We start from the raw sequence: 13,259 nt of genomic DNA, 5'->3' as shown, positions 1-13,259 counted from the left end.
CTCATAGCAGGGTGCTCCCAGAGGTTGTAGGCATCCCACAGTCTCCTGTTGTAAACTCTGAAGCTCTGCTTCTGCCACCTACTTGGTGGCACACGCTGACTTTGTGATAACCGTATCAAACCACAGCCCACTATGCCAGACAAWATGTACATATCCTTCACCCTATGGAACAGGAATGTACTGACCAAGTACTCTCTGTTGGCTGTTCAACCCAAGCTTCAGAGCACATCATGGGTGTAGGAGATAGCCACAGTTCCTGACATGTTCTCAGCAATAATGAAAGACCTACACTTAGATCTTCAAAGAAAAGAAAAACAAAACAAAAACCACTTAAACCAATTCGCCACCTAAAATTTCAATAAAAGCTTGATGCAAAACTTGTCCCCAAACCTGGTCCTAGTTTTACTCAGCAGCTCTGTCTGCACTTTACCCTAAATCAGTCAGAACTGTCTGATTGTAGATTCTCCAGAGCTGTCTGACTGTAGATCAGCCATTCTCAGTATACTTCCAGCCATGTGAAAGATCATACAGTTGAAGTTTGGRAATTAGAGAAATGGGGAGGGCAGCCAACAAGACTTTCTGGCTGCTTAGGGCCTAGTAAGAGTGCTCAGTAACATAGCAAGACGAGGCCGAACACCTCTCTCCAAACTATCAGTTCTATTCCTGAGATCCTGATCCCTCCTGGGCAGCATATTCACCCTGGCATCCCTGATGGTCAAGCTGATAATCCTCATCACCTGCCACAAGGATCCATGTGCCAGTTCTACCAAGGCTTCTGCTGCTTGGCCATCTGCTGCAAATGCAAAACAGATGGATCAATCCAAACCATCAGCTAGAGGAAATACATGGATCAGGTCACTCACTCCTGAGCTCTCCAAATTCTGTGGAGTAGGAGGCTCCTTGTTATTTATTATACTTTTTTTTCTAGCAAGCCCATGTTTTGACACATTTATCACATTCTTTTTGCTGAAATAACTGCCAGCTTCCTCTCATGATTAGTGTTTGAAGGAGTTCCTTGGGCAGCATGGTGGTGCAGAAAACAGTCAATAAAAAGTTGAGGGAGGCTGCAGCTGGTAGAGTATTAGCAATCTCAAGATAGCCTGTTTAACGCCAGAAGTGGAGAAAGAGAAAAGGTAGCATAGAGAACAGAAGACCTTAACATTTTCTATTTGTAGGCTCTTTGGTCTATGCTTGGTCTCTCTAGGCTGTCCACAGGGAGATATTTTAATGGCTACTCTAATATGCCATTTTCTGGGAGTGGTTTGGATCGGCTGTAATGGTTGTGCTCCCTATCGAGATCTTGCCCATGGCTATGAGGTCCCTTAAGAGAGCCAGCCACGTTCAGGAGCTGGATTTGAGCCATCTTGCTCAAGCAGGGGCACAAGGGCACCTGCCCCAAGAAGGAACTKGCTAAAAAAGAAAGACGACTCCCTGGAAGGAAACTTGCTCGCCACATGACAGTTGTGGGTTTAGTGAGTATCAGCTTCTGGGGCTTGTTCTTGGAAAAGTCTCTTTTATCCTCCTCTACCTTCTGCTCAACTTCTGCAGCCAGCTGTGAGGACCAGAATGACAGATAGATAGTAAGCACCGATCCGATTACTGGGCCCGGGCTGAGYGAGGTTGAACATCTCACAGAGGCTGGTAATCCTCTGGCTGATGAGGCATCCAGACAACCTGCTAGTGGGACATTTGTGAGCATCAGGCAGTTGGAGCTGCAATCCCCGCTGTGCCGTATCCCTGCTGCATCCCTCTCCAAGGAGCTTGGCTGCCTGTGTAGCATCTGTCCATGTCTTGCTCTTCTTGCTCTGGCTTGGCATAGCTATGTAACATGAAAAGGTAAACAGCCCAAAAAAGAAGGGAAAGAAGAGGAAGCAAGAAAAAAAAATAAAAACCACTACCACAGGCCATCCAGTTAGACCAGCAAGAACCATCTGGTTAAGTGAGCAGAGTTGAAGGAGCTGCTGAACAATGGCAGATTAGTGACACTGAGGAGGACAAGGAGGAGACATGGGGCCAACCTCCTTATCCTCTAGTCTGGTACCTGCCTCACCAGCCAAGTCACTTCAGAAACCTGGTCAAGGCAGTGAGCAAGCAAACAGCCTGCAAAATCCCCAGTATGTGTGTGTTRGCCAACAAATGATCATGTGATGCTTCCAAGTTGTGTTTATCCTGCTCACAGAGTGTCCTTGCACCTGTAGACACCCAGACTGGCCCAGAAGAGAAGAGCTGGTCACTTGCTGCAGCCAGGTGGTTAGAAAGCCTCTGCCCCTAGCCAGGGGCTGTGTTTGGCCACAGGCTGGCCGTTTTCTTCCATCAGAAAATTTCCCCATGGTTAACCTATGAGGGGCACAGCTAAGGCCCTCCTGGGCCATTGAGGTATCCTAATTTCACCATTAGCCAGGTCCCTGCTGTGCTTGTCCCAACATTTCCTCCCACAGAGGGTGTGTGGTTCTCCAAACTCCCTGCCTGTCCAAGCRTGGGGTTGTGGTTGGCATAGGGTTCAAGGTGAGCCCCTAGATAGAGGTGGGTGGCAAGGACAGGACGCCCCACAGCAAGAGCAGGGGTACCTGGAGCATCCCCCAGCAACTGGGACACGATCCTAGGTCCCTGCACAAGAGCTTCTGCAACTGGACTTTGTGGACAGTTGACCTTGCTCCTGCCATCACAGGAGCTCTTAAAAATTATAGCAATAATGTGACAATGGGAACTACTGGTTGATATATATATAAATATATATATATATATATATTTAAGGGCATGTTACTTTTAACTGTTGGTTATTTTGTAACAGTGGCCAGTACCATTATTTAATTATATATGCTTTTAAAACGCTGTTTGTGAAAACTTACTAAACTCCTACAGTACCTCGTGAGTACCTTCCCATTAACATCCCTCCGACTTTCCATAAAGGTGTGATTTGCGGCCCCATCCAGCAGCTGCCTGCCTGAGGAATTCCGAGTTCACTGCAGCGTCAGCACAAGTGGATGTTACTCACATACACTGGTGGTTACCCAGTCGGGAAATTAACTTACAGGCTCTTTTCCTCCTTTCATTAATACCACAGTTAGGCACAGTACTAATATTCACTACTGGCCCCTAATAAGTTTTCCATTACCTTCTGGGGTTAATAATGAGCTCAGCGGGGACAAAATCAAAATCACTGTATTAGCTGTCATTAAGTAAAACATCTAAGCATCAGAGTAAATGCAATGCTAGAAGATATTATTTTTTTAAAAAAAAAAGTGCTTGCCTATCTCATTCAAATCCTAGCTTCAACATTAAACCTTGACTGTTAAAATTAGTAGAATAGCAACAAGCAAACATAGTGAATTAAACCAAATTCTACTATTTCATGCAATTGCAGAAACTGCCTGTGGTTGTGAAAGACACAAGAAAAGTTCCTTTCAGAGTTCCAAAATATTTTGAAGTCTTTTTTTTATTATTATTATTCCAAAAAGTTATGTGAATCAATTATTTTAAATATTGAATCCTCTGAAGAATGGGGCAGGAGGCACCCATTGCAACTTAAACTGTCAATCAATATTACATATTAAAATCACTGAATAGATTTTTACCGTACCCCTTCCAGTGTTGGGGCTGGTGTGCCATGTGTGCTGAGGCCCGGGGTCACGGAGATGCCCGAGGATGATGATGGTCCCCATTCACACCACATCAGGTGAAATGGAGACAGACCAAGGCTGGCACCGACCAGCATCTCATCCCAGCACAGGCCCAGGCTGCCAATAAAAGCATGAACTCCCAAGTCCCAAACTTTGCCACTCTCTGCCTTCCCCCATGGCTCTTCCCTGCGCTGTTTTCCACTAAAACTTGGTGGTGAAAGGAGAGGCACACCACGAGTGCTAATTAGCCTCAAAAGGCACCGGCCTGACTTTATTTACGGCYGAGCCCGGTTTGGGAAGGCCCGCTGCCCTCTCGTGTTACCGTGACTGCCTCTGCCCCCGGTAACCCGCAGCTGCTCCAGTTTTGCAAGTAATCCTGTTGCTCTTAATGTGAACCACACACCGGCACCGAAATTAGGACTAGTTGGCATTTATTAGCAGTTTGAGACACATGGCAGTCCGTGCGCTTAGGAAGAGGGGCCTCGAGAAGTAGACCTCTTCAGGAAAAAAAATAAAATAAAAAAAATTAAATAACATAGCTGAAAAACTTAATGAGACCTTGCTTGCAGCTTGGTAATCCGCATTTTTCAGGCTGGATCCTCAGGTGAAATAGGCGGAGCGATAAGATAAATTTTACAGGACTAACAATCTAGATGGTCCTTGAATGCAAAACATCTCTTAAAATACACAATTAAAATGAAATAGTTCCATAGCTATCACAATTTATCTTCCCACATAAATGAGAGCCAAATTACTTTCAAATAGCTCACAAGCAAATTTTTTTCCCTCCTTCAGAAATCAAATAGGGCCAGAGACTTTTAAAACAAACAGAAGGAATGACAACGAACACCTGCACGTATCTGCAGCCACATGCACTTCTCATTTGCATCTTTATTTTTCTTCTTCTTCAAAGTAATTAAAACCTTTCCCTGCATGTGAGGCCTGCAGGGACTCATCATGGGGAAGTTATTTGGAGAGATGACTTGGTCCTGAAAGGAACCAGCTTCCTCTGGGTCCTCTTGTAAGGCTCCTGATAAACCCTTCTTTCTGCGTTGGCCTGGCAGGCAGGAGCGACATGTGGAAATGCAATTTTCCCTGTTTCACATCAGGAGATTGCACCTCKCTTCATGTCTCTGTTCAAGGGTTGACTCATTTTACTTAGTTCCACCCTCACTGACCTGGCCTTATTTCACTGTGAGAGGCAAGCTGTACTTTAAGTAAGTGCAGCTAAATTTGGGATGATGATAACTTTATTTCTGCGTGTCCTCAATTAATCTGCTCTTGGGCTGTCAGTGGGGTAATAATTCTACAAGAAGTACTGATTAAGTCAAAGACTTTAAATTGTTTTCGAAGAACTTTCTGCTTTCATCTAAGTACTTTGACTGTGGTTCTGTTTCTGTAGCTCGTTACCCCCCAGCATCATCACATAAAAGAATAAGGATTTCCCTTTGCTCGGCCATTCACAAGGCTATAAACATAGCGGTAGGATTACAACTTCATATTCCTATTTGCTAGAACTTCCCTTACCTTAACTTCCCTCAGGAATTTTTGCAAATGAGTAAGTTTTAATTATCCTTTTTGTGATGTTTTCTGTAGCTCCTCCTCATCTCCATTATTACTACTGAAAATAACCACTGTCTTTCCCTTTTTTTTTCCACAAAAACCTTGAATTTCTCAGCTCCTCATAAAAAGTTTAAGAGCTTTCACTTCTGCCTTACATCAGATAGGATGAAGCTCTACAGTTTTCCGTTTTGCTTAATCTTAATTAAGCTTCTGKCCCCCATATTAATGATGCCTATTACCTTTTGACTGGGCTTTCGACTCATCTAGAAATCCTCATTTTCCTATATGTTTTGCACTAAAGGAAGTTGGCTTTAAAGATCAGCAACTTTGCTCTTCAAACACTTAATCGGTGAATACCATACAGAGATGTAATCTGCTTTCATACAGCTTTCAGCTGCATGTAAAAATCCAGGATGATGCACGTATGAACCAGAAGGTTATTTAAGACCATTTAGCCATGATAGGACGTAAATACTGAGATGACAAAATAAATAAGTGAATTAAGTAGATTTAAAAAAAAAAAAAAAAAACACAAGAGGGGAAATTAATCCTAAAGTAAAGCCAGTCAGTTAAACCATGTTCTTGCTATACAGTCACCATTAGCTTAGCCCTGCAGTTTCCAGATGTTTATTACAGGATATGCCTGGCCAAATCTTCTTTCATGAAAGCTCCTGACACAGAGATGTAAAACCTTAAGTAGTTTAATACAAAGGGAGACTTTTTTAAAGGGGATTTACTTGAACTTTTTATATACAAAAACAGCTGGAAAGGGAAGGGAATGACAATGAAAGTAAAACAATGCGTCCAGACCATCAGTTGGTAAATCTCCRTATTGTTCTCATTTAACCACAACAGCAAACTGCATGCGCTGCCAACACCATGCACACAAAGGTACTGTTAGCTCCAGCACTTCCCAGAAGATTAAGGGTCTTATCAAAAGAACAGGGAAATCCGCYGGAAATCTTGCCATTCACCCAAACAACTCTGGTTCTGGTCCATATCTATTCTATAAGAATAGCAGTTTCTAATAACTCAGTTTAAATTTATAGGAAAGCAATTTTGCCTATAACCTCCATTAAAAAAAAATGAAAAAAAAAAAAAGATGAAAAAGTAAAACATGATTTCTTTCTATCTACTTGTTTTCTGCAATTTTTAAAATGGAAACTTCCAGCATATTGCTCCGCAATGTAATCCAATTCATTTGGGCTGAGGAAGCACWGGGAAAATAAAATGCGACGTAGAAGCATGGTTCCTTATTCTAAGACGTATCACCATTCAGAGGGAAACCGATTACTGTTTTAGCCAGCAGTCTGATTTTGAACCAAAATTTATTTCTCAAATTCCGTGGAGTGGGACAACTTTTTCCCTTTAAAATATGCTCTGCATATTGCTGTTTCAAGCATGCTGATGCTGTTTTTTCTGTGTTTAAGAGCTACCTATTGACTTTTCCTCAGAATTTCAGGTGTTCAGTAAATGCAGGGTCAGACTTTTGTTGTACTTCCATTTGTATGCATATTTGTGTGTGCACACGTATATATATATATATATCACAGGGAGAGGCAGAAAAATGAATACAGCATCAAATGATAAAAATAAGGTATACAATACCAAAACATTTTAAGTAAAACATTTTAAGTAAAACAGACAAGTTGGATACCAAGTATTCCTCATTTCAGGCAAGGCTTCTACTATGTGCAGTGCATTTCTGGTCAGAGAGAGCAAGTTCCTACCTTTTCTGAAAGAGAAAAAAGAAAAACGGTTGAAGAACTGATGTCCCCTGGATCACAAACACACACGAATTTGCAGGTCAAATGAAGCTCTATCTACATACACGATCTCATTTTCTCAAGTAAAAATCAGTTTAATTTCCAAAAATTAAACAGATCAAGCAATACTGAACACTTACTTCCAACTCAAAACAGGTAATACCAGCATCTAGTTATATTGATGTGTACCAACAGTACACCCTGYCACGACAAAATTAAGTTATATATTATGAAAATGTTGGAACAAGTCAAATAGGTTTATATCAGGCCATGTTTTGGCCACAACCAAAACAGCATTTTTGATGAAGCACTGAAGCTCTAGTACTGTTTTTTTTTTTTTTTTTTGTGTTACCAAATCATACCAAGTTGCTGTAATAAGGCTCCCAAAGTCCTGCTGCTAAGATGCCCAGAGCAGATATTTCTACTTGGGTCTCATTTCAAAATTTTCTGGTAAAGGGTTTTCAGTTAATATTCTGGAATATTGCCTTATAAGTTTATTGTTAGATTACAAAATCAAAGTGTAAAATTATTTTTCAGTCTTTCCAACTTTGCCTATGATAAGAATAGCATTTCTGAAKCTATTCACTGGCATTTTGGTGATTCCACAAAGGTTTTTCCACCCTTCCTAGCTGTGCCTTGTCTATTACAGGGAAATCTCAAATAATCCCCGAAAGTCAGCACGCTGCCCTGGTCTTAGAGCAGTTTTGGGTGAGGAGACTTTGTTTCTCATGAAAGGCAGGAGTGATTTGGTCTAGACCACGGYCGTGGCTCCCGCCAGACTCGAATGCATCTGCATCCCCCCCACACACATATTGCAGGACTGTCATTTCTTTTCAAGTCCAACATCAAGGCACATCTAATTACATACATACAATATATGGTTGTATATGCATGTGTTACTTCAAAAGGATTTGCATAGTAAAGCCTGCAAAATAAGAAAACACCAGTACTGAAGTAAGCAGGCGTGATTCAGCTGCTTGTTGTGGGCACGTTATGAGAAAGTCCTATGTGACCACAGGCTTCTTTAATGTCTCACATGTAAACTTTCAGCAAAACTGTACTCCGGGGCTCTCCCCATCACGCCCAAGTGCTCTGCACCTATTCATCAGCCCGTGCCAGAGTACAGGTGGCAATATTATTACCAACCCTCTTCCCTCTGCAGAGCTGAGGCACGCGTTAACGCGCTACCATTTGGCACTCGGTGCGTTTAGCTGCACGACRGCTCCGTCCCCGCCTGGGGCTGCCTACCCCGTTGGGTCTACCCGCTGGGTAAACCCGGACTTTATTAAGTCCAACCCTGCAGCTTTCATACTTCGTGAGCGATTTCTCCGAAGATCTTAGCTGCAAGATCCTGCTGGCAAGAGCAGCCTTGCATCTGCTTCAGCACGGGCAGAGCACCTCCGCTGCTGAGACCATCTTCTGTTTTGATTTCTTAATTGAAAAGCTGTAATTGTACCAGCACCAGGGCCCAGCTTGCATAATGAATAGAGCGTGGACCACTGAGATCTATAGCTCAGGCTACTGCTACTTYGCCTAATTAAGTAATAGCTGGCAGTGGTGAGCTATTCCACAGGCCTGTGTGAAGCCTGCTGATAAAAGCCTAAGAGAATTTATTTTATGGGACTGTGGAAATTTAGGAAGCTGCTGAAAAGTCTAGTAAGGTATTTATTTGTGTGGTTATAGGCTGCTTGTGTATATACACAAATCCACACCCACCCACCTACCCCTACCTTTTTCATATTTGTCTCTTGATGTTTTGCCGCGATTACACATTTTTAACCGTTTCCATGTACTAATGATCTTCTTTTCTTGCTGCTATACTGTTTGCTTTCTTTCTCCTTTCTCTTGCCTTCCTACCAGCAGCATGCATTAAGTGTATGGGTAATATAGGTTAGAGTTGATGTCCTGCTCCACGGGGGCAATTCAGCACCCTGGAAATAACTATTCTGCGGAAAATGGTGTTCGCCCTGCACAGCATTTGTGTGGAGCATGTGAACTTGTTCGTCTTGTCACTAGGCAGGAGTTGAGAGAGGACAGGTCCACTGCAGGAGCCCAACTGCAAGTTTCCAAAAGCTGATGCTTTCCAAGGACTTGTTGCTTTGGTAGATCTCCTCGAGAGCAGCAAAATAACAGTTTTGAGACGTCCATCTGCTAAAGTCACCCACCCAAAATGTGGATGTGGGAAAACTTGTGCACTGAATGTTGAAAGATTTTTAGCGCAGGCAAAATACTTCATTTTTCCTTAATGACTGCCTCAAAAATAACCAAGCCACTTCCCAGCTGGAACTTGCTCAAGTATTCAAACCGAGATGGGTAACACTATGGAAAAGCTGACACTTGGTGATCCAAGTTTGGGGGAGAGAAGGGGAGAGAAAGCAGTACCAGAGAATATGGTTTTATTGTGGGAATATTCAAACAAGAAAATGCACTGAAAAACTATTGGTAATGAAAGCAGCTCTGCCTAGAAGAACTATAATAATACAGATCTGTACTTTCTTCCTGAATAACTATATAGTGTTATAAATAACACTAAGTAACTATAAAGTTATATTGTCCTCATCTTCTTTTTCTTCCTAGATAGTACTATTGTTACCTGTGATTTAGTCAATGAGATACTTGCAGGATAGAGTTAGGCTGAAGATTAAATATGTAGAAAATATGCCCAAGACTACAAATTCTTCTGAGCAAAGAGTCCAGGTATTCTTTAGTTGTTGTTTGCTCAAACACTGAACATATGGTATTATGAGAATAAAAGTTTCATGCTTTTAACTACTACTTTCAAGTTAAACCTCAAAATAAGCTCTGCTTTAGTTCAAGGCTTGAACTTGCTGTTGAAAAGAAAATCAACCAAACAATTTTCTTTATCATGAGTAACTACATCTACCTATGGCTTAGAGTGCATAATAAGGAGCTTAGCAGCATCTCAAGCAACTGGAGTTTTCCACTGCAGTTTTGTCCTCATTTGCACTAGTAATCATTCAAGCTTAGCAGCATTTGTTAAATTCAGATGGAGGTTAACTGTATTTTAAATAAGTTCAAAGAAGTAGGTGCAGTCGCCTGAACCATATCATAAAAAGAAAAGGAGGGAGGAAAAAAAAAAAAGGGGGAATTCAAACTGAAAGTCATGGCTTGATGATGCCTGTCTTGATAAATGTGAAAATACTCTCGCAGTTCTAGGGCTGTTGTAGTACCAGTTTTCTGACTATGGAGTTAAAGATCTTCCTGAAATTTTTACTTACGTAAACAATTTGCCTTACTAAGAGCATTTTGTGAGGAAATATCTTGTATTAGGTAAGTGCTGTATAGAGATGTAATCTCTTTGCTACAAGTAAACAGATGATCTAAAAGGAGAATATATCTTATTTTGGCTGGTGGCCTTGTGTACCGCCGGTACAGGCTGCCTCTGTAATGCCACCATAAACAAGTTCCGTTTTGTCAGATTTGCCACTAATTAATGAACAGCTCAAGATTACAAAGCATGTGGCAAGCATATAGGAATCTGACCCRGTGTACTTTGGATAGCATGAGCCAGACATGCAGAATTAAGGGTTTTTCTGGGGAGTGACTCGGAACTTGGCTGCTCTGAGGTAGGGACGTGAAGGTTGCTGGAAGATCCTGCTAACTTTGGAGAAATCGGAGCATTTATAACTATCTTAAGGCAGACACAGAAAGACTTTAAAAAGGCTAAAATCGCAGGGAACCAGAACAGGCTGGAATTGCCTATTTTTTAAAAACAAACGTGATGCCAGAAGCTGCCCCGAAGCTGGAGGAAGCGGCATGTGGCTCTGGGCTGCGCTCTCCTTCCCATATGTACAGCTCTGGGCTGAGCTCTCCTTCCCGTATGTGCAGCTTTGGGCTGAGCTCTCCTTCCCATACGTACAGCTTTAGGCTGAGCTCTCCTTCCTCCGCGCTGAGGGGCTCCTCTCTGCTTGAGGTGTCGTGACAAAATCTGCACTAATGTTTTGGGGACRAGAAAAAGGAGGTGTAAAACTGGCCCTAGCAGTTCCTCACGGAGAGGCGCCGCCRTCTCTGGCCACAACCCTCTAAATCCTTTAGCTCAGCGTACTGAGGWGGCTCTGTCGGGGCGCAAACGCAAGGAGCTGTTGGTATCACCTCACGAAAGCGTGAGGGCGACGACCGACGTTGTAGCTCCTCGATGGCTGTGAAGGAAGAGACCAGCCCCATGAGGCAGCCGTCTGCTCCCTCGGACACCAGCAACCCCCCTTGGGCCTCTCAGGTAATTCCTGAATTCCTCCACTGACATTTGGAGCGTGGGCCTGTGAGGAAAACACTCCCATCTCCCTGTTAGCAAAGCGGAGTTTTCCTAGCAGCGACATCTTGCTTGCAATCYTAATCACATCAGTGATTCCAGTAATCTTCCCAGTGCTAAGAGCTGGTATTAATTCCCTCAGAGGAGGACCTGGGTGGGTTTGGGTTTGCTGTTGTTTTTTAAACCCAGATAATTAAAATTAAACCAAATAATGACAATCTAAGACTTTCCAAGAGGAGGACAGAGAAGGGGGGTGAGGGCGGAATGACCAAATCCAACATTTTTAGCGCATTTTTAAAACCAAACACTAAAGAGGCTGACCAAGACTGATACCTAAAACAGCAGCAGAAGATCATTTTGGCAGTCATACTAGATAACTGGTATCTGCTTTCTACCCCCTTAACTATATTTGTCCAGGTTAGAAAAACAACCGTGCGATCCAAAACACAGTATTTGGGCAGCTTTGACTTCTTTTTGTGACACTTTTTGTGTCTGAACGATGGAAACGCTTCATTTGGGTAACGAGAAGAAAAGGGTTTCCCCACACCTCACCAGGAATCACCAAATTTGCCCCACAGATGAGCACCTTAATCCTCTACCTCCAGCGTCTCCAGGTCTGTTGTGAAGCTGCTCATGGAAGTGCGGGACTTGCCCTTGTGCCTGTTGAGTGACAATTTACCCTAGGGAAACTGGGGATATCCATGGTTAATGCCACTATTTTGTGGGCAGAGTGTGGATGTCCAACGCTTTGGACCTCCGCGGTGTCCTAAGAAAATCAGRGGCATTGAGGGGATGGAAGTGAGAGGAGAACTCTGGCCACAYAGAAATATTATTTACCATATACTGCCCTTGCTAGAAAATTCCCATTTTGGTACCCGTGGTTTATGGGGTGCTCGGGAGGTAGCTGAGGGGCAGGGAGGGAAGGTTTGACTTACCACGGTGCAGCTCCTGTYCGCTCAGTGGATTCCTTGGCCCTGATGTCATCCATTTACTTTTCTAAATCATCGCGCAGAACGAAATGCAGTGATATGAAAGATTAGTCTTCATTTCGGGAAGCAACTGCCAAATTAAATGATGACAGATGGAAAAACTATGAGCCACGGTGTCAGGGGTCTGACAATTGCCCCCTGCTTTAGCAATAAGTAAATATATAAACCTCAGCTGGTGCCTGCAGAAAACACACACGCCTGGTTTGAAGACAGACCTCGGACTTTCTTATTTAATCAATACCCCCTATTGAAGAAAGCGGCGTACAGCAGCAGCCCCGAAACAGTATGATTAGAAAGTGATATAGTGCACATTAGGATGTATAATTCATGTCGCCTCCATTTGCTGGGGCCGTCGTGAAAATCCATAGATCATTTTCTCGTTCGCGCGGCGCCCGCGCGCGATCCGTCACTCGGCATTAGCGGGGCCGCCGCCGTGGGGCTGCGCCTGCACGTGGATATACATAGACACGCACATTGTATATGTGCACACCCACGCGTACTGTATATGGGTGCATGGCCAGAGGTGCGTGCACCTGCAACCTGCCCTTACCGTCAGGATGCGGGTGCCAAGGGGGGCGCGGGGCCCGGGCGCGCTCCGGGCTCCAGGATGTGTYGGGATGTGAGGGATGAGGGGGGYGCGGGGCCYGGGCGCGYTCCGGGCTCCAGGATGTGTCGGGATGTGARGGATGAGGGGGGCGCGGGGCTCAGCGCGGCTGTGGCGCCCGGGCAGGGAGAGCGCCGGGATGGAGGGATGCGGGGGTGGACGGAGGGATGCGGGGATGGATGGAGGGGCGCGGGGAGGGCGGCGTGGATGGCGGCGGCTCCGGAGGCGGCGGGAAGGCGGCCGCGCTGCCGCCCCGCGGGCAGGCGGGATCCCGGCGGCAGCGCCGCTCTGACGCGGCCGTTTACCGCCTCCTTCCCGCGCCGACCCCGGCCCTGCGGCTCCGCTCGGATGCGCGCGGGCGCTGGGGGCGGCGGCAGAGCCCGTGCGCGCGGGGCTGCCCGTGGCGCTCGGCAGCGCCCGGGGGGGCACCGCGGCACGGCGAACCCC

Source organism: Nothoprocta perdicaria, unplaced genomic scaffold, assembly GCF_003342845.1.
Source record: "Nothoprocta perdicaria isolate Ctin4 unplaced genomic scaffold, notPer1 scaffold_31, whole genome shotgun sequence".
Classification (NCBI taxonomy): Eukaryota; Metazoa; Chordata; class Aves; order Tinamiformes; family Tinamidae; genus Nothoprocta; species Nothoprocta perdicaria.
The sequence above is the reverse complement of the archived record's forward strand: the minus strand, read 5'-3'. Positions refer to the sequence as shown.